This window comes from Hydra vulgaris, chromosome 07 (genome assembly GCF_038396675.1).
Source record: "Hydra vulgaris chromosome 07, alternate assembly HydraT2T_AEP".
Classification (NCBI taxonomy): Eukaryota; Metazoa; Cnidaria; class Hydrozoa; order Anthoathecata; family Hydridae; genus Hydra; species Hydra vulgaris.
Window position 1 is genome coordinate 28,730,118 of NC_088926.1, and position 22,269 is coordinate 28,752,386.

A 22,269-nucleotide genomic window follows, 5' to 3' on the forward strand; every position below is an offset into this window, starting at 1 on the left:
GGAACTATATTTATTATACAAAGAAAACAATCCAGAAATACAAATAAGTCACTCAAAATTTGCTTCACTTAGACCAAAGTGGTGCATTTTGCCAGGTGCAAGTGGTACACATTCTGTTTGTGTTTGTTGTTATCACCAAAATGCCATATTGCTAGTAGATGCTTTAAATATTGGACTAAAGTATAAGGACTTACTTTCAAAAACCGTTTTCTCAGTAGAAAACAAAGAATGCATGCATGCACAGTTTGATGATTGTCCTGGTAAAGAACCCCTCACCAAATATTTGTATGAGATTTTTGGAGAATACGAAGATGATTTTGGGATATAGCACTACAAGCAATGGCAAACTACTGACCGTGCAACACTATTAAGTTTAACAGCTGATGTTCCAACGTTTGTTGAACTATTAGCATCTTGTTTTGAAAAGCTACAAGCTCATTCTTTTATTGCTCACTCTCAATCACAGTACCTTAACCAACTGAAACAATATATGGATCAATCAAACATTATCATTATTGGCGACTTTGCTGAAAATTATGCTTTTGTTGTCCAAGATGAAATACAGAGCAATCATTGGAACACCCAACAATGTTCTTTACATCCATTAGTAATATACTATAAAGATGATAGAGGTGAACTGAAACATATTTCTTACTGTTTTATATCAGATGACATTCTACATGATGTAACTTATGTGTACAAAATATTCCAACTAATCATACCAATATTAAAAATAAAATTTTCCAATCTGTCCAAATTACATTTATTCACTGATGGTTGCGCAGGACAGTACAAAAATTGTAAAAGCTTTTACAATCTATGTCAACTAGATAGCGAATTTTGCCTTAAAACTGAATGGAACTTTTTTGCCACGTCCCACGGAAAGTCACCATGCGATGGGATTGGTGGTACTGTAAAAAGATTAACAGCACAAGAAAGTTTAAAACGACCGTACAGAAACCAAATTCTCACATCAGAAGCTATGTATGAATTTTGTATTGATAAAATCAAAGTTGTTAACTTCATTTTACATAAAGGGATTGGACTTACAATTGCAACGTGAAGAGCAAAAAGAAAGGTACACTGGTGTAACAACTCTACCTGGTACCTGGTAGCTTTCATCAGTTTATACATCTTTGGAGATAACAAGGTTGGGGCAAAGAGGTGTAGTACAGACACTAATTATACAATAATCCACAATCTTAAAAAGAAACAAGACATATCTCAACTTGATACTGTCACTTTAGGTTGTTATGTCGCTGTAGTCTGTGATGATAAGTGGTGGATCGGCATTGTAACTAAAACCAACTTAGAAGAAATTGATGCTAAAATTAAGTTTCTTCATCCAAATGGTCCATCAATCTGTTTTAACTGGCCTGAAAGAGACGACTAGTGTTTTATTCCAAACACCAACATATTGAAAAAACTATCTGTTTCACAAGCTTGCTCTAGTTCTGGTAGAAACTATGTGTTTGAAAATGCTGAAATAGAGGAAGTACAAGTAAAATGGGAGCAATATTTTAAACTATTACAAACACAGTCAAAATAACTTTCATCTTTGATACCTTTACAAATCTTGTATATTTAAGTAACTTTTAAAATTACGATTAACTTTATTTTATTTACAAATATTTTTTGGGAGTTTCTTGAAAAAGTAAGACATCTTTGAAATTAAAGTTCCGTATGTTTTTTGTTGTTTTTCCAGTTATATTTTTTGTGCCTAGTAAGATTATAAACAGCTGAAAATATTAACAGCAAAAAAAAAAATTTTTTGATGGTGGTGTTTTGAGATATTGTGATATTGAGATCGTGCGGCCGTGGCGCAGTGGTTAGAACGCTTGCTTTATAAGCAGGAGATCGAGGTTCGAAACGACCTCTGGACATATTTTCGCGTCACGGTTAGGAAGGAGGCGTGAACTTCCTGGTTAAATGCATTTCCGCGGTGCTCTGTGACAAGACCGTTAGGACTTCTTGGGGCACCTAAAATATAAAATAAAAATAAATAAATAATAAGATATTGGGCCCCAAAGTTGGTTTATAGAAACTAGTTGTTTTATTAATTTTTATGCATGTTCTTTTTATATTTGAGCATTTTAAGTACATTTATTGAATTCAGCATCAAAAAAACATTATATATGTTCAATTTCATGTTTTTGCCATTTTTATTTCTTATTATTTTAAGGAAAATGTTTTTTCAGAGTGTTATGAAAACCGGGTCATTTTGGGAAACCAGGTCAGTATTAAAATTGCAATATCTTGTAAACCGCTAAACTTTTTTAGCTGAAATTTTGCATGCAATATTTTTTTATAATTAGGAATAATGTGTCAAAATATAACACAAAAGGAAGACACATGGTTCAATGGACTGGGTGATTTGATGTGGAATTGCCCATTTATAATAAAAAGGCAATAATGAGAGTGTAATTTAAAGTAGAAAATTTTTGCGACTTTTTTTCTGCCTGTGTAAAGGTAAGTGTTAAAAAAATGTTGCTCATTTTAAGGGGGTTTTATTTAAAAACACTTTGAAAAATAGCAAGCATAAAATAAAAAATTTTATATTTCTTCTTTTTATTTTAATATATAATGTCAATTGGCTAATAAAAACCCTTAAGAAATTAAAATGTTGTGAAATGGCCTTGCTGGCCTCATATTTCATTTTTCTATTAACTTTTACATTTTCATTAATATTTGAAAAACAAAATATTGCCATTTTTGTGGTAAAGTTGATATACTGAGCTTAAAAATCACAGTAGGGAAAAAGTTATATCAGTTTTAGAATGCTGGGAATCTCTAGATTACATTTACAAGAAGATTTTACTCCAATATAAAAGTTGGGTTCGAAGGGTTTTGCTCATCTCTGGCCCACTGTGCAATGGTTTGATTGGTTCTTTTTTTGCAGACCACCTTGTGACACTGTCTCTATTTAACAAGAATGTCAATATTTTCAGTTTTTTCCATCTTGATGTAGAGCTTGAAAAAAAGTTAGGCAAAAAAAAAAAATGATTTGAACTTTTCCAAAAAATGTTATCATGGGAAAATATCACCAGCACGGACACCAACAAAATTCGATATGTGAGCGGCACATGGTACAAATCTTATTCAATCACAAAGGGAACGGATATGAGCTTGGACGCCATTGTATTTTCCAGATTTATTGGCTAAATTGTCGTAAATCTTTAGACATCTTTCTCTAATTTTTCATTGGTCTCTGTTTCAAAATTTTCTCTGATTTTTGTGAGACTTAATGAAGTTCACAAACCTTTTCTGAGTTGTACAGGTTACATAATTGATGTAGGCATACCTTATTATTCGTGTTATCTGCTTCTTGAGGGAGGCATCTGTAGTGCAGTCAAACAAAAAAAGTAGCATTTAGTTTCTTTGTTGTTTGATAATATTTTGACTTTCTGCCAACTCAATAACTCAATTAGCTCATTTTAAATTTGAGGAAAAAATTAGGACGGTTTTCATTGCTTTAACTGATACAGTTTTTTTAGCCACTAAAGGATAATAATGACTTATCAGATCAATCAAGTTCAGAAAAATTCCACGGTTGTGTTGACCGATTACTTCTGTTGTGCCCCGAGTTCATATTGTTTAGTGGTTCTTTTATATACTATAAAAACGTAACACTAAATAATATGAACATAAGAAGTGGTTTTCATAGCATATAAATCCTATATAATATAGGAAACTAATTTTTAGAAGTACTTATCTATAATATAACTGCTACAGTAACGTTTAACGTCGTTTCATTAGTTACTAGGCTTTGAAAGAGCGTGTTCTTAAAATGCACGCGATCATTGGAGAAAGATCTCTTAAGCGAGTTAAAACTTTTTACCTTTTGGAATTTAATTATTATTTATTACTTTAGAAATATTACATAAAGAATCATATTAAGATAAATAATCTTCGTTAAGATCATATTATAATTGAAGAAAGTATAGAAAATAATTATATATAACATTTTTATTAGATATAAAGTAGAAACGATCACTCCTTTTAGTTTTTTAAATCGTTTATATTTTGTTTTTTTTAGTTTTTCTTTTAACTTCATTTTTTTTTAGCAGTTTTGTTTTGATTTTTTAGAAGGAAAATAGGGGAATAGGGGTATGGATGAAGCCTAATTATTTTTTATGCAACAAAAAAGTTATACTAATGTTATTTCCATAAAATTGGTTATTACTACTTTGAAATTTTTGTGATACTATTAACTATTTTTGTTCTTTTTTAGAAAATTTAGAAAAATAAATTATAATTTTGTGCGAACACTGGCATGACATGTCACATGTTATTGTATATAAAGGTTGAATTTTGTTATGAGGATTACAGTTCTTATGAAGAAAAAAAAAATGAAGATAAAGAGTATTATTTGTATATATATATATTTTGTTTACTTTGAAACTTTTTAAATTTTCTTGCATCATCTTTAAAATTTTTGTTTTGCACATGTTTATTGTTTGTATATATGCTTTTTTGATAAGTATGTGTATGTGGTAATATGTGCTTTATAGTTGTTTTATCAATGTGTTTTTATCAATGTGTTTTTATTATTTATAATAATGTAAAGTGTTTTTTTATTGTTTGTGTATGTGTTAATATGTGTTATATAATTGTTTTACAAATGTTTTTAAATATGTATATAAGGTTAAATATATATTGTGTTTATAGTTGGTGCATATGTTTATATTATGTTGTTTCCATCTTTTCAAAGTGTTGTGACTTAATAAACGTGTTGAGTAAGGTTTGTCAACCTTGCCAGCCAAGACACTTATAACAGAGGGTTACGCGACAGTGTTTAGTGTCAAACTGTTACTGCTTTAGGTCTAGGTGTTTTCAAGCCTTTATTATTAATTATTCATAAAGTACATAATAATGTATTTTAATAAAATTTTGCGTAATGTTGTTACTTATGTTCTGTTATATATGAATGTTATGTTACTTAAGTTATGTTATATGCATACTATATTAACTTATGGTGTGTGCTATTGTTGAGTGTTGTTGCTGTGATGTTGTTTTTTTGTTATATTTTGAGTTGATAGACATTTGGCTTACCTTCACGTCGGTGTCTATTGTTAAAAATGATAAATAGGTAATTTTATTATTAAAAATCACTGCTTTTAATCATTCACTAATAGCCATGACAAATTATTTTGCCATATATACAATTTGTTTTATCTCAATTTGACTTTTTGTCTTTAGCGCTGTTAATTGCATGATTTTGCTATAAATATTTTGGAATCATTAGAATTGCAAGTTTTTTATGTTTTTTTTATTATTATTTGCTAAGAAATTATTTTTTCAAACATCTCCTAGCTGAAATATGTATTTTTTTAAAGTCATACGAATATTGTATAATTTATTTTAAATGACAATTTGTTTTATTTTTTCAATTTAAAGGCATTTTTCTAAAAGGGTATTAGTTAAGGGTTCGCAACTTTAAATTGTGGAAAACGGTCACTATAAATTAATTTTGTAACAGATCGACCATAACCCGATTTACGGGTTGCTTTCTGCTAGTCTTAGTCTAATAAATATCTATATCTATTTATAACATCATCCTTTATCTAAAATAATGAGAATTTTTTGCGAATGCACTTCATTAACAACATATAGCACTTTAGTTCCAGTAAAACTATATATATCAAAATCTCTAACTTGAAATTATATACGTATATAATTTCTCCTCGCGAAAAAGAAATATAAGAAGTATGGCGCTCTGTAAATTAGAGACTATACTAAATTATACTAAAATGAGCGGTTAAAGTCTGTAATGCAAAGTAACGGAACTTCTCCTATCATAAATACGGACAAAATCATAAAAAATGATGTGATTATTTTAAAAGTCTCAAAAGTATAGGTAAAAGACCGTAATTTATTGAAAACGGTTTTTTTCCGTAACATAGCTACGGAAAAAGTCTAAATACAACGCAGATTTTTTACAGTGTATAATTGTTACATAAAATGCGATTTGGAATTTGAGGTGATTCAAGTTTAGTCACAGTTGATTTGTTTTTATCGTGATCAATAAAAAATTAAATTATTTTCCACATTTCATTTAACTCTTCTCATAAGAAGTTCTTCATTAAAGATTGATATACTGATCTCTATCATTTTTAGATTTATTTCAGCATTCATAGATTTATTTCAGCATCCATAGATGATAAGATCATCTTGAAATAATTCTGTAGTATTGTTATAATCATTTTTGTTAAGACTACCAACAACTTTAGAAGATTCTTTTCCATCTTTCGTTGAACAACTTAAAATGTTTTTCGAGACAAGACATAAAAGAAAATTGCCAACTAGAGTCATACCGAGCCAACTTTGCGCTTCCGAAAAGCGCCTTACCCACCCCCTCCAACAAAAAAGGTAAAATTAAAAAAAGATATATTGATCACAAAATTTATCACATCAAGTGTAAAGTACAATTTGTCATGATTATTGCACAAACTTCAGTTCACAAAAACAAGGTTCAGTTTTCTGGCTTTTTAACTGATTTTGATGACATCATTAGTGATTTTGTCCTTTATAATTTGAAGCAAATTTCCCAAATTATATCAGCAAAACTCAATGGTATTGACGACTTCATGTTTGATTAAAACTGAAACCAGACAAGACAAACATTCTTGACTCAGAGTTAAACTCGTGTAGTTTTTTATGAGTCTCGATTTACTGAAACTTCTTTCACACATAGCAACTTTGTCTAGTATGGTGAGGGAAATGCGAATAGCGATTGCCTAGTTTGCGCTGCTTTTTTATTGCAAAACCACCTTAATTCTATTCTGGTTGGCTGTTTCTATAGCATCTATGACGAAGTTGATCACTCTAACATCTCTTAAGTTATAATTACAAACTGTGACAGCATTTGTCATGGATTGTAGATAATGGATTCGGAAACTTGAAGAATATCTTTGATTTGTCTGTGCAATGGTTTGATTTCTTCTTTTTTGTCAGACCACTTTATGTCACTGTTTCCCTTGAACAAGAATGTCAATATTTTCAGTTTTTTTCCATCTTGATAAAGAACTTAAAGAAAAGTTAAAAAAAAAAACGGTTTGAACTTTTCTATAAAACATAATCATGGGGATAAACTTTTCTAAAAAACATGTCATGGACCTCTTTTTTAAATATTTTTACATTATTAAAATACTTTAACGCTATTTTCTGATGATGGAACTGTTTACATAGTCTCGAAGTTATAAAAAAAAAAAAAAACTGGTATTAAATATTCTTCATTAAAAGAAGATCATTTTATAAAAACATATTCAGTGCGTTATTGTTAAAGAGCGCCAACTAAAAAAATTAAATTAATTAAAGAGCAGTAAATGAGCGGTTGATTCCAGTGAGCAAATCCAGTTTTCGCAATTTTAATTAGTTTTTTTTATCAACGAGACGCCATAAAATTTCATTTTCTTCTTATAACTTTTTTATTTATTTATTTTTTGGAAATTTTGCGCCCTCCTAAGTTTGGCGTCTGGGGCCGCGGCCCGGCTCCACCTTTAGTACGGCCCTGTTCCAACATCTACTTTCTCAACTTTGCTTTTAAAATGTTTAGTTAATTCAAAAGTATGCTTTTAGTTTCTTTCGTTTTTGAATTCGGAAGATAACATATTTAAAAAAGCTTACATGTTCATAATTAGACTTCACAAAATTCATAAAGGAAACTCTCAAAATCACTAAAATAGTTTAATGATTCAGTTAAAATAATGTTATCCATATCTTGTGACAAAACATCCGCCATCTTTATATCTCTCCACACGATATTTATAATCACGATGTCCGTACGACTATCTTTCCATAACTCATCACTATGCTGTTTTACTCTAGTCAATTTTTAAGAGATCTACTAATTATCTCTGCCAGTCAAAAATTTGCTTAACAGATAATCACTTTTTGCTTGTGCTTTAATACTATCAAGTACTTTTTCATTCAGTTTTATGCGTTTTTATGCTTTTTACGCCTTTTTTTGCATTTTAAAAATTTTGACAAAATAAAAAGAAAATTTGCGGCTACAATTTTTCACTTAAATAATAAAATTTTTCTCACTGTTTTTTATATGAACCAACAGGTTAAGTTATATTTATTATATTGTTTAAGAAATTTTGGCCTTATCATAAATAGATATGTTGCCATATATATGTTTTATGTTCACATGTAAAATAATCGATGAAAACACTCAAATGCACCCAGTTGCATCAGTTTTTTATTTCTATTAGGGATGGAAGCGAGCGTGAACGCAGGATTCCCCTACCAGAAATTATACTGTCGAGTTACCGACGTTAGCGGTAATCGCAGATGTCAGCCGGTGCGAAGTGCAATGCACAAGCCTCACTCTGGAAGAAGCCCCTTGTGGATGATATTGTGTTTATATTTTCATTAGTCCGCCAGCTAATTGGGCGGACTAATGAAAATATAAACACAATATTCTTGTCAAGTAGTCCACAAGCCTTGTGGACTACTTGACAAGAATAACATAGAAATATTTACAAAGTTTTTCCTATGCTTTTCAAGTCGAGAAACGGAGCGCATCAAGAATAAGCGAGTTTAGAAAAGTAAGAAAAAAGTAAAAAGAAAAGGCGAAAATTTAAAATAAAAAAATAAAAAGTTTGGGTCTTTCAAAAAGTATAAGGTTTTTTTATTTAATTTAAAAATTGGTTTAACTTATTTTCTAGTTTTATATTTCCGTTTGTATCTCTTATTTCTTTAGTTTCATTTAAAAAAGAGTGTAATTGGTTGTTTTCTTTAGCAATGTCGTGTTCGATCTGAAGTATTTTTTTAATTTTAGATATATATGCTCTTAGAAGGCTTATTCATGCGCTCATACTACTCTCATGATAAGCTCTCATTCTTATAGAATAGACATAATATAAAAGCTCGTCAAGCAATAAATTACCAATTTCAATTTTTGGCGCGTTTTCAATAAAACCAAAAAGATAAAAATTAAAAGTGTTTTTAAAAGGTTAACTGTCTTATAAGTCTTATTTAGCAAATATATTGTGTATTTGATAATAAAGGTTGTTTTTTTTCGCAGCTATATATCATGTGAGACTCTATCTTTCATACACTGGGGACAAAGGTCACCTGATGACCTTTGTGGATGGAGTTTGTGGGTAGCGCAAAGTGAATGGCTTTATATTTTATTTTTTTGCTTTGTTGTTATTATTTCTTTTGAAAATGTTTTGAGAGAGGAGCGATCATTCCTTTGAGGATGTGCCCGTCATGCTCTTTTCAAAAACAGAGTTCCACCTAGTAAACAGGGTTGTTACACCCAAACTGTATTTCTTTTTCATAAGAAAATCGTAAATTGGTTTTGATGTTAGGTCGGTTATCAAAACCGGTTTTAGGGGGTGTATTAAGTTTCTTAGGGTGAAATTTGATTTGCTATGGTAATAAGATTGATCTTCCTTTTTAATTTTTGTTTTCCAAACACGTGGAATGGAGTTTTTAATTTTTTTAAATGTTGTTTGTTTAAGACCGGTTAACTGGTAATCCAAGAAACCAGGTTCAAAAACCTTTGCAAGATCAGATATTTTGGATATTTGGTTCAAAGTAGTTTCTTTTTTAGGTTTTATAGTCTGGTGGTTTTTGTCTCTAATAAAATAGTTATAAAAAGTGTGCTGGTCGAGGATTTCCTCAATACACATATTTTTTATGTCGCTCTCACCGTTAAAAATCTGACTCCTGTTTTTAATTAGTTGCTGGTAGAACACAGGGAGAGTATCAATTGCACTGCTTGAGTGGGTTGTGATAAATATATTTTCTCCTTGATTAGTTTTTCTATAACTATTGAAAATATGCGTCGCAGCGTCTTTCCATGCGCCTGTTAGGGTGTGATTAAAATTTTTTGCCACCCCAGTCAGCTGGATGGATTTTAGTTTTTTGCCTATATCTTTAATGATTAAACCTCCTCGGCTGAAAGGAAGTTTAGAAACTTTTTGGTTTGTTTTAATTGAGCTGTTGCTCCAGAGAAAATTTTCAACAATTTTTTCGATAAATTTGATAATTCTATCGTTAGGTATTGGCAACGTAAAAGCTAAGTGCCAAAGGTTAATTAAGAGTATTTGATTAATTACTATTCTTTTTCCTTTAAAGGATAAGTTCAACATTTGCCAGCGTTTAATTTTCTTTTGAATAGTGGCAATGCTTTCGTTCCATTTCTTATTGTTAACTAAACAATCTCTATTGGAAAAGTAAATACCCAAGCTTTTAAGGGTGTTTTCTTCCCAGTTAAAGTTTAGAAAATTTTGTTTGTTTTTTGTTTTATTATTTCCAAGCCACAAGCCTTGGCATAATTGCTGGATTTTAGTTTCTTTTTGGTTTATTGTTATTCCTTTTATGTTTTTGTTTGCTCTTATGTATCCTGAGAAAATTTCGGCTTGTATGATATATAGAATTATCGAAAGAGGACAACCCTGCCTTATTCTTCTGCGATTTTCAACTTTTTCAGATAAAAGTCCGTTTATTTTTATTTGCGCGCTTATGTCGTAATATATTGTTTTAATAAAATTTATAAATACGGTATTAAAACCAAAAAAAGATAAAATGTCATATAGATAGTTTCTATCAACTCTATCAAATGCCTTGACCTGGTCAATGGATATAATAGACGCATCAAATTGGTTTTTGTTAGATATTCTTATAATATCTTTGGTGTAGCATAAATTGTAATATATGGTTCTCCGAGGGACGCATGCTGTTTGATTTTCGTTTATAATCAAAGGTAGAACATTTTTTAGTCTATTTGCAATTATCTTAGTTATGATTTTATAGTCTCTATTCAAAAGGGAGATAGGACGCCAATTGTTAATATCTGTCTTATCTCCTTTTTTAAACAAACATATGATTATTACTTTTTTTTGGCTTTCGCACATTTCACTGCTGCTAAACGTTTCGTTTATAGCTGCGGCCAGCAATTCCCCAAACAAATAAATATTTTGCTTGTAGAATTCGATGGTGAGGCCGTCGCTTCCAGGTGATTTGTTATTTTGCATCGTTTTCAGCGCCCTTTTAATTTCTATAATTGATATTAGCATTTCTAGTTCTTTACTTAAAGTTTTGGGTACTCTTTGAATAGGGGATGTTTTAGAAAAAAGAAAGTTTTGACTTTTTTCGTTGCATTTTTCGCTTGCATAGAGTTCTCTATAATAATTTTTGAACTCTTTGAGGATTTCATCTTTTTCTGATTTAATGTTGTTGTTCTTATCCTTTATTTTTGTTGTTACTTGTTTTGCTGGTTTTAGCTTTTCTAATTGAAAAAACGAGCGACTGCATTTTTCGCCTTCAAGTCGCCATTTAATTTTTGCTCTTATTGACGCGCCATGCGCTCTATTTGTTTCAAAAATTTTAAGTTTGTTTTTGATGTCAGCTCTCAAAATCTGCATGCGTGGGTTCAGGTGCGCTTTTTTAACTGCGTTTTAAATATTTTTTTAGTTTATATTCTTTAATCCTGTTATTTTTTGCCTGTTGTTTACATAATTTTTTTGCGTGTTCTTTTAGTTTACTTTAAAGATTTTCCCACGTTTCTTTTTTAGATTCTACGTTTTCGGATGTTTTATTGCTAATAATTGCTTCAATTTGATTTAAATAGTTTTTATTTTTTAAGTGTTTATTATTAAAAATCCACAGACTTTTACCCATCTCTATTTTGTCAAGGGTAATGGAGGCAACGCACGCGTTATAGTGGTCAGAATGCGCCATCGGTTCGTGTTTTATCTCCACATTTTGTCTCGTTTTTTTACTTGAATAGATTCTATCGAGTCGAGAATAAGAAATATTGTTTGTGGCTTTACAAGTGAATTCTTGTTTATTTGGATTAAAAAGACGAAAAAAGTGTCCTCTACTTCGAGTTTATTACTTAATTTTTTAAGTTTCTCCGTCGAGGAGCATTTTTCCGGTAAATTTATGGATGCCTATCAATTTCGTTTAAAATCATATTAAAATCTCCAACCAAGACTACTAAAACGTTTTCTAAATTTATATGTTTAATTTTGTTTTCGATTAATTCAAACAATTTTTCTCTGTGTTTAGAAAAATCTTGTCGGAGAGAGCGTATACGTTTAGCTAAAGAATGTTTTGTTTGTTTAATTTTGTTAATATGTAATTAAAAACTCCATTTTTGTCATCGAATTTTTCGTATCGTTTTAGCACGTGTTCGGTTTAGCACTTGTTTGCTGTCCCATCTGTGCGGGTCCTACCGGCAGAGGTAAAAACGCTGCCTTTCCAGTTTTTTGATAACTCATCGTTTTGTAACTTATTTAAATGAGTGTCTTGTAATAAATAAAAATCGTAATTTAGTTTTTCGAAACTATTAAAAACTGCATCTCGTTTTTGCTTATTTATTAGACCAGCAACGTTGACTGAGAAAATGCTTATTATATCCATTTATCAATGTCTAGGCATTTTCTATCCCTAAGTAGGAGATCCGTAATTAAGAATATGCTTATAAGCACATTCTTATTTGGAATGCCAACTTCTGGTGGTTTAGAGTTAATTAGTTTCGTGTTGAAATATTCGTATAAAAGTAAACTTGTTTTAAAAAAACCGTTTATAAAAATTAAGGAAAAACTAAAAAATAAGAAAAACTTTTTTCAGCATGCTGCTTTGATCGCTTGTTCCCATTCTTTTTTTCAATCATTTTTGTGTGGAGTCGGTGGTGGTGCACTGCGTTTTGTTTGTCACGTGTTGTCTTCGTCCATTTTTTCTCAACCTTTTTCGTTCGCTTCTTCCGCTCGCTTACTTTCTTCGGCGTCTTTCGAGTGATTCTCCTCTTCTTCTGCTTCTTTGTTCGTCGGCTTTTCGAAGCAGTATTCTTTTCTAATTTGTTTCGAGTGTCTTCCGTTGTTCTTCTCTAGCCTTTTCGTGTTGAGCATCGTTCTTATTCTGTTTTGTTGCTTGTTTCTTCTCTTCTTCTTCTTCATTAGTTTGTTCTTCTTCGTTTTCAAATACGATGTTTTTTTTTTTTTTGTAACGGTTGGTTTATTTATGTTTTCATCATTTGTTACTTTAGATGGATTTTCTTCGGTTTTTGAGTTGCTTGTTTCAAGTTCACATGTTGGTTGTTGATGGGTTAGTGTAGGTGAAGTTTCGTTTTTTGAGTCGCGAGGTTGTCTTTTTTCTGTGTGGTTGTGTATTTTCTAACCGTTGTGCCTAGTTCGTATTTTATAGCCTACGATGTTTAGGGAGGCTGGATTTGGCTTTGGCATGTCTTCCATGAAAGCAACCAGGGTACCGGAGTAGTTGGGCGTGCCTTTTCCTGGCGTTGTCCTCATTACCGGTTTTGTGTAGACACGTCTACCGTATCCTATTTCTTCAAAAAAAACTTCCAATCTTAAATTGTTATGCTTCAATTGGAAGGCCAAATACTGATACGTGTGTTTGGTTTAAGCGTTTTCTTTCTAATTTTGGCCTTCGATTTATATTAGATATTTTGAAAGCATGCTGGTAATTGTTAATTTTTAAACCATTTTCTAATAATTTTATTCTGGCTTCGTTGGTTTTCATAACAATTTCGGTAGCTGTGTTTCGTCGTAAAATTGCACGCCTTCAAGTTCTTCGTCTAGGTTTTCTTTTTCTACCGCTTTTAAGAAGTCGTTTTGAGTGAAATGATCTTCTATTTCGCAAATAAGTAATTTTGGTAAGTTTCGTTTCTTTATTTCTGCTTTTGCTGCTTCAACATAGTTTCTTGGTTGTTTTTTAATTTTTTGTTGATTTTCGCATTCATCATCCGAAGCTTCATCGCTACTATAATAGATTTCAACTTGTTCGTTCGATTTACCAGCAGAAGCTTTCGCCATTTTTTCAAGTAGAATTAATGATATTTCTTCGGTTTGTTGATTTTCCGTAAAAGGTAATTGAGTATCATCATCAGTTTTGAAAAAAACTGTTTCTCGTTGCTTTGTAAAGCACGCCATTTAAAAGATTAATCCAATTTCAAATTAAAACATTTACCAAAAACTGAAAATACTTAGTGACTAAAGAAGCAGCTCCATGACCCGACTTAACTTCCCAGTCAGGTTAATTTAAATATGTTCACGTGGAAAATAGTTGCTAGTAACACCCACCCAGTTACTTCAGTTTTCTATTGTACAAAGAAGGAAGCGAGCGCGAACGCAGGCTTCCGCTATCAGAAATTATACTGTCGAGTTACCGACGTTAGCGGTAATCGCAGAGGTCAGCCGGTGCGAAGTGCAATGCACAAGCCTCACTCTGGAAGAAGCCCCTTGTGGATCGAACTTACTTCCCAGTCAGGTAAGTATGTTAACAAGACAAATTTTAGGACAGATTCAAATCGTTACACAGTTCTGCTTGTGGGTTCATTTTTCAAAAATTTATTCAAACACATCAAAAAAAATAATGAAACAAGCAAAAAAACACAAAATAAGCGACAACATCTAATGCTTCAAACAGTTTAAATTACTTCAATTTGTTATTACCCGGTATTTAGAAACGAGAAAAGATTTTCAATAGGGAAGTAAAGATCAGTAACACTGTCTAGCAAAAAATTTTCAAAAATTTTTTATAAATCGCTTTTTAATTTTTCCATAAACTAAATTTAAATTAAAGCTTCAAGTTTTCAGTTATTTAAATTTTATTTACACGACAATGTTAGTAAATAATTCACTGATAAACAAGAAAGACTTTTTTTCCAATTAAGTACTAATTTATTCCAATTAAGTAATTTTTACCAATTAAGCCCATATAGTCGGAAACATTTTGATTTGGCTGTGACATTACCTACTGCAGTATATTGTTTTAAAAAACAAAACCTAAAATCGGAATAAAAAATAGGTATGAAAAAACCTTTTTTTCGGCACAGACAAAAACACCGATGGTGTAATTGTAACCTACACCAAGTTGTTGCGTAATTAATTTGATGAAATTGCGAGAAGTCACAAAACATACGCCTAACGCACGGCCATTTCAACGCCTTTAATCCAAGATCTCAAACTTTTTTGTCTTCTCGGTGATAACAAACATATTTTTTTTCCGGTCTGCAACATTTGTTTATAAACAATAAATGTTAAGTTTTAAAAGATATGTTAAGTTTAAACAATATCTATATATATTGTTTAAAACTCAACATATCTTTTGCGATGGAGTAAGAAAATATGTATACATATTTTTTACAAAAAAAATAAAAATATATATATATTCAAATAAAATATATATATTAATATATGGTAATTTAAAGACCGGAATTTTAGATAAATAGTTTTATGGCATTATAAAATAGGGGTGGTTCACATCACAGTAATGTTTAAATTTTGAGCTTAGACTTTTAAATAAACCTTAAAAGGTTTAACTTTAAAAGTCTAATTAGCCGTATGTCAATTTGTGTGTTCTTCACACTTATATTAATAAAAACTTTCATATAAAATGGAAAAAACAGATTTTAAACTTGAAATTTTTTTCGACCTTTAATATGTTTGCAGACATATGACTGGAAATTAAACATATAACTTAAAACTTGTTTGAAAAACTTGTTTTCTCAATTTAATGTATTATCTTCATTGAGAGCAGTACCATTTTATATTTTAAAATATGGCTCATCAACTATAAAGCAAAAATGTATTTCTAAACTTAAGTAATTTAAAAAAAATTTAACTTTGTTTGATTTTAGACAAACCAAAGCGCAAGGAGAAAAAAAAAAATTAAAAAAAGTAAATTATTCGGGTTAAAAAAATGCAGTGAAACATAACCTTTTTATAAAAACGCAAAATTCGTGTATTTTCCAGTACATGCATTAACGGCGCGCCGTGAATGCATGTACTCTACGCCGCGGCGTAGAGTACTTAATAACAGGCCTGAAAGACGCGCGCAAAAAAAAACAACTGTTGGCAAATGTTTGTAAAAAAAAAAAAAGGAGTTTTGTGTTTTTTTTAGTGTTTATATATATTGTTAGCGTTTATATATATATATATATATATATATATATATATATATATATATATATATATATATATATATATATATATATATATATATATATATATATATATATATATATATATATATATATATATATATATATATATATATATATTTATATAATTCAGTTATGTATGCAGATATAATGCAGTAATGTATTTACATAATATGATATACTATACAATATATATTTAATATCAATTGCTTATAGTTATTTGAAAAAAATTACTATATCATGCCTTGTTCTTGTTTATAAATGTTTTGTAACTGGTTGTAGAGGAAACTATGATAAAAAACATAAAGTTAAACTCTTTCGATTACCAAACAAAAACCGTTAACCTCTAGAAAGAGAAAGATAGATTAGATCTATTCCAATAGAAAACATTCCAAATAGTCCAAATACATTCATTTGTGAAAATCATGGGCCAGTTAATAATGAAACTTGTCACATTCATGGGAAAATTCGTCCCTTAAATCCACCAACTATTTTCATCTGTGTATTTCAAAGTCAAATTCCTACACCTCCACCAACAAAAAGAACAACAACAAAATCACTACCATCTACGCGTAACATGAAACTTGATGAAATTTCAGCTCACTCGTTTTGTATGAAATTAGTTGTTTTGATGATCTTTGCCTAAAAGTAAACAAAGAAGTTATTCCATTTCCAGTAATATCTTTTCGGTGGATGATGGTTTAATAATCGAATGCAAGGATTATATTGATACCTCTGCTGTTCTACAGTTTCTTTTAAAAGTTAAAATTGATTTGCGCTTTGAAGGTTTTCATTTTGGATCTAGATGCTCTATTATACCACTGTGCAGTAATCGAAAACATAAAATTACAATTTACTTACAAATTTTAGAAGCTGTTAGATATTTACGTTCCGTTGAAATGAATCATAAAAAAAACATTATCCTACAACAATTTGTTAGCATGCATGCATTAACATTTTTTGGTAATATAAAATTTTTCCAGAAATTCTAAGTGGGGCTTTTGAGTATTTTTCAATTTCAAGATCTCTTTACAGTCGTATTAGAGATGGCTATGAAATGCCAAATATTGTAACACTTGGTAAACTTATATCTAAGGTTAATAAGCTAGAGGATTTTGTTTTCCTCAACAAATATTTTATGCAACTAAAAGATCCTCATCAAAAAAATGTAATTATTATAATCGATGAAGTTTAGGTAAAACCACAACTAACGTATCAACGGGGTATCTTATTTGGAAAAGCAGTAAAAACCCCAGAACATTTTGCAACCACTGTTTTAGGTTTTATGATTTGCTCATTATTAGGAGGAAAAAGGTTTTTGTACAAAGCACTGCCAGTGTATCGTTTAAGTGCTGATTTTCAATATGAACAAGTTGTTGATATGTTAAATTTTATTCGTTCATGTAATGGCATTACTGTTGCAATTTTATGTGATATTAATAGAGTAAATCAATCATTCTTTAAAAAATTCAATTTGATTTCTCCATGGCGCACAACTGAAAACATTTTTTTGCTCTATGATTATGTACATCTAATCAAATCTATCAAAAACAATTGGTTAACTGAAAAAAATGCAAGAGTTGAAGTATTCTGACTGCTGCCTTGAAAAAACTGCAAAGTGAGTTGACTTGAAGAAGCTGGTTGAGTTAGAAAATAACTCTATTGTGAAACTATCAAAGCCTAATGAAGTTTCTATCTTTTCACAACCTATAAAACGACAGAATGTTGCTTTATGTCTTAAGATTTTTTGTGTTGAAACGTTAACTGCACTAAAAATTCATCCAGAAATGCAGGATTCAGGTGGAACTGTTGATTTTATAGAAAAAATTGTAAACTTTTTCAAAATCCTAAATGTAAAAAGTCAGTTCGAAGACGTTAAAACTAAAGACTTAAAAAGGGCTGTCTTTGATAACCCTAACAATCCGCGATTAGAATTTTTACTTGATATAGCAAGTATGTTTGAAAAAATGGTTCCTAAAAAACAAGGACAACGAGTAAAACAACTTACCGAAGATACTGCTCTTGCATACACGAGTAGAGGACTGGTTGAGTTAACTAAGCATCTCCTCAGCACTTCACACGAATATGTATGTCTAGGAAATTTTTCTAGTGATCCCATTGAAAAAATGTTTAGTAAGCTACGTCAAGGTTTTGGTGGAACATATTTTAATAATGTTCAACAAGTTTTACAAAAAGTTAACATTAAGAAAACAAAGCTTCTCCTTGATTTAAACACAGATTTTGATGGAATTCAAACAAGTTGTGAACATGCTTGTTTGAAATGTTGATTTTTGCTAAATGATGACAATACCTTCAATGTGTTTCATAATCTTTCAAATATGGAGTTAGCCTTGTCTAAGCCTGTAAAAATGGCTTTAGTTTATATTGCAGGATACATCAGTAGAAATGATGAAGATGAATATGATACACAGTTCTATTATGACGAATTTGGAGAATTTACTAAAGAAATCAATAGAGGAGGCTTGAAGATACCTGGAGACAATATGTGTCAATGGGTGATTTATTGCTATGTATTTTTTCATCACATCATGTCATGTGTTTGTAGGACAAGTTTTATAAATATAACAAAGATGATAGCAGAATTTTACGGATTTGAAAACATAGATAAGTTTCATGGAAAAATACTATCTAACATATTATTTAACAATTATAGCAAGCTTTACTCACCTCGATCGACAAAAGAGCCAGCTTTAAAAGTACTTAAATTGTCACAAAAATGATCATAGCGAAGCAGAAATATAAATGTATGTAAAATATGTTTTGTGAAGTTGTAGGGTTTGTGAAATTTGAAAAGAAATCATTTATATAAGAAAATTAATAAAGAAAAGTGTTTTTTTTTTATTTAATCGATTAAAAAATGTTATCTTATTGTAAAAGGTTATTAAAATAAACAGTTCTCAAAAATTGTAAACAAGCAATTTAGCAGCTAGTATAGCGAATTTTAAATTTTAACTCAACTTATTTGTTCACAAAACTGTTTAAATCGACATATTTGTTTAAAATTATCCGCCTACAGTTTGTTTTTTTTTTGTTTTTTTTGCGCGCGTCTTTCAGGCGTGTTATTAAGTAGACCGTGGCCTAACGTTAACTAACATATTTTGAATAATTTCAAGTTTTCAAGAAAAAATATTTAATATTGGAGTGAATCGGAACAGTGTGGGTTGTTGTTGTTTTTTCCTAGAACTCAGAAAAATAGCGGAAGTGTAACCGTGGCGCAGTGGTTATAGTGCTGCCTTATAACAAAGAGTTTCGAGGTTAAACGCCGGCTTTTGCCTAATAAGCAACATTTGCAAGGAAGTAAGCATTAACTTCGTAGTTAAATGCTCTTTTGCGATGCTCTGTGACAAGACCGTAAAGACTTCTGGGAGCATCTTAAGAACCACAACAGCAACAACAAAAACAACAACAAATCTTGGCTGAGTTAATGTTTTGTACTCGGAAGAATGTCTTTCGAACAGAACATTTCTGCGTCCAGCAAAATACTGGGATGGATCTCGCGTTGTTTTACCTAAATTTGAAAAAAAATTACACTTCAGCTATCCTCAAATAACAGAATATACAAATCAACAACTCTTGAATCTTGGAAATGTTTTGAAATTCAATGTAGACTCTAATAAAATGGTGACATTCCAGCCTTGTTAATACCATGAAAAGTTGTACCCGTACCAACCTTTTTTTTTTTAATTTTATTTAAAAATATACTGCTCTTGAATTTTATTTTATTCTCATTTGAAATAACAACGCATTAAAATACAGTGCTCTTTTTTTCTACTTTTACAATTTAGTTTGTACGACAAATTTTTATTGTTAACTAGTGTTCTTTAGGTGCGACTGTATCCCATTTATTTTTTACATACTACAGCCATAATACATTCTGTAACTTTGATGATCAGAACATTTTAATTACTGTTGTAGTAAAAACTTTAGTAATACTTTGTTGTTTTATAGTTGTGTGCCTATTGTGCATCCTGGTTAGTGTTGAATGCTACCAGTGCACTTTAGGTACCCACGCCCATTTTTAAAAAACTTTAACAGTGAACTCAAATTCACTATTGATGAATATATAATTGCCGTTACCTGTTGCTTTGACGTAGTTTCCGATTCGAAATTTTTTTTTGCATCAATTGAAAGAGCAAACACCGAAATGTGAGTTTGGTTTAGTTGAACTTTTCTGTTTTGGCCTTTTAGTTTTTCGGTTTTTGTTTGACAATTTGAAAATAAGCTTGTTGTTATTAACGTTTAGTCCGTTTTTTTTAAAAACGTTTGCTTGGTCAAACTTTATGACGATTTCAATCGCATTACTTTTTCTCAAAAAATGAATGCCTTCAAGTTTTTAGTCAAGGTTTTCGTTTTTGAATGCGTTTAACATCTCGTTTATTCATCGCTACTATAATTTAATAATACATCTTCAATTAGCTCTGCAACAGATGCTCGTGCCATTATTTCGAGCAAAATGGCGGATATTTCTTTGGCTTGTTGAATACTTGTTGTTTGATGTTCTTGGTTAGTTTTAAAAAAAAACTGTTTCTTTTTCGTTTTACAAAAGCTGATCTTTTATTTAAAGTTAGAAATTTACATATTTAATTTAAAATATTTTTTGATAAAATGAAAATCCTCGACGTATACATACTAAGTATATAGAAAAGTTTGTATTTTGCTTATTTGTGGAAGCATGATTTATCTCCATTAATTTTTAAAGACCTTTTTATTTTGAAACCATTAAGCAAGAGAAATAATAGTTATGTGAATGAGCCAATCTGTCGAACGAAATTCAATTAATTTCGTGACACTTATTGTGCAGCTCATTTTTGTAACAAAATTGTTTTGCCTAATTTTGACCATTAATTACTACTATCTTATTCTGTTTGTTAAAAAAAATTAAAAGATTTCATTCTTTCTATTGAAAATATCTTAGAGTACTTTTAATTAATTTATCTTGTGACGAAAAAATGTTTTATTATTTTGAGTTATGTATGTTCAGTTTTTATTTTATACTTGAGTACAATTTATATTAATATATTTAAGAATGATTTATTGCTTTCACGTTATTTTACGTACTCTTAGTAAAAAGGTGCTTTTATATTATTTTACGTTCTCTCTCTTGTAAAAGCTTTCTGAAAATAAGATCATTGTGTTCTTGTTTTAGAAGCCTTATTCGTATTAGTAAAATATGCAGTATATATACATTACGTCAAATGTAAACAAAACGTACTTAAAAAAAAAACAAATAGTAATAAATTCTCCGCTTTAATTTTTTAATTAAAGTATTTAATAATTTTTCCTAAGGAATCGTCCAAAAATTATGTAACACAAACTTTCACAATAAACAAAAAAAAAAAGATCAAAAGTTTTTCCTCGCAGAGCCTTAATTTAAATAAAAAGTCAAAATAGCCCATTAAAGTTTAATGAAAATCGCCGCTTAAAAGAAACTAATGTCTCCAACTTCTGTTTTTAAAATTGTTTCTGTTTTTAAAATAAATATTGCGTTGCGTAATTTTTAAACGATCCTTTTTTAACTATAAAATTACCAGCAAAAATCATAAAATTGTTTCACAAATTCTTGCCTGGGTTACTGCCATAATATCCGAAAAAAAATTTAGATATGTTCAAGCGCAAAATAATTGCTTGTAACACTCGCCCAGATACTGCAGTTTTCTATTGTACAGAGAAGGAAGCGAGCGCGAACGCAGGCTTCCGCTATCAGAAATTATACTGTCGAGTTACCGACGTTAGCGGTAATCGCAGAGGTCAGCCGGTGCGAAGTGCAATGCACAAGCCTCACTCTGGAAGAAGCCCCTTGTGGATCGAACTTACTTCCCAGTCAGGTAAGTATGTTAAAACGTCAAATTTTTGGACACGTTCAAATCGTTACACAGTTTTGCTTGTGGGTTTATTTTAAAAAATATATTTAATTTTCAAAATATATTCAATATATATCCAATGAAAAAAAATTAAACGAGCAACGAAAAAAAACGAAAAAAAAAAAAAAGAATAACAACATAAAATGCTTCAAAACGTTTAAAACACGTCTACTTCATATTATTCGGCATTTAGAACCGAGGAGATATTTTTTAAAGGGGGAGTGAAGATCAGTAACATTGTCGTGTGAAAAGTTTATTGATTTTTATTTTTACAATTATTTAAATTCAAGAAAAAATGAAATAAGTTTACCATTTTTCTATTACTTTTATTTATTTATTTTATACCTTTTTATGTTTTTTGATTTTATATTTTTTGTCTTTTTTGATTTTATACTTTTTTGTATCTTTGATTTTTTTTTTTTGTGTGTTTTTTTATTTTATATTTTTTTGTCTTTTTTGATTTTA

General features: G+C 30.1%; 2 non-coding genes and 1 pseudogene across 2 annotated transcripts; all 3 read right to left on the bottom strand.

Annotated features, from left to right (window-relative positions):
- Nucleotides 1-8,219: 8,219 nt before the first annotated feature.
- On the bottom strand, nt 8,220-8,396 carry LOC124806829 (U1 spliceosomal RNA; annotated as a pseudogene).
- Nucleotides 8,397-14,091: 5,695 nt separating this feature from the next.
- Nucleotides 14,092-14,255, bottom strand: LOC124806827 (U1 spliceosomal RNA). Its single transcript, XR_010639796.1, has one exon. It is a non-coding gene; the product is annotated as a U1 spliceosomal RNA (small nuclear RNA).
- A 7,357-nt stretch (nt 14,256-21,612) lies between these two features.
- Nucleotides 21,613-21,776, bottom strand: LOC136082877 (U1 spliceosomal RNA). The gene has a single exon (XR_010639797.1). It is a non-coding gene; the product is annotated as a U1 spliceosomal RNA (small nuclear RNA).
- Between the last annotated feature and the right edge of the window lie 493 nt (nt 21,777-22,269).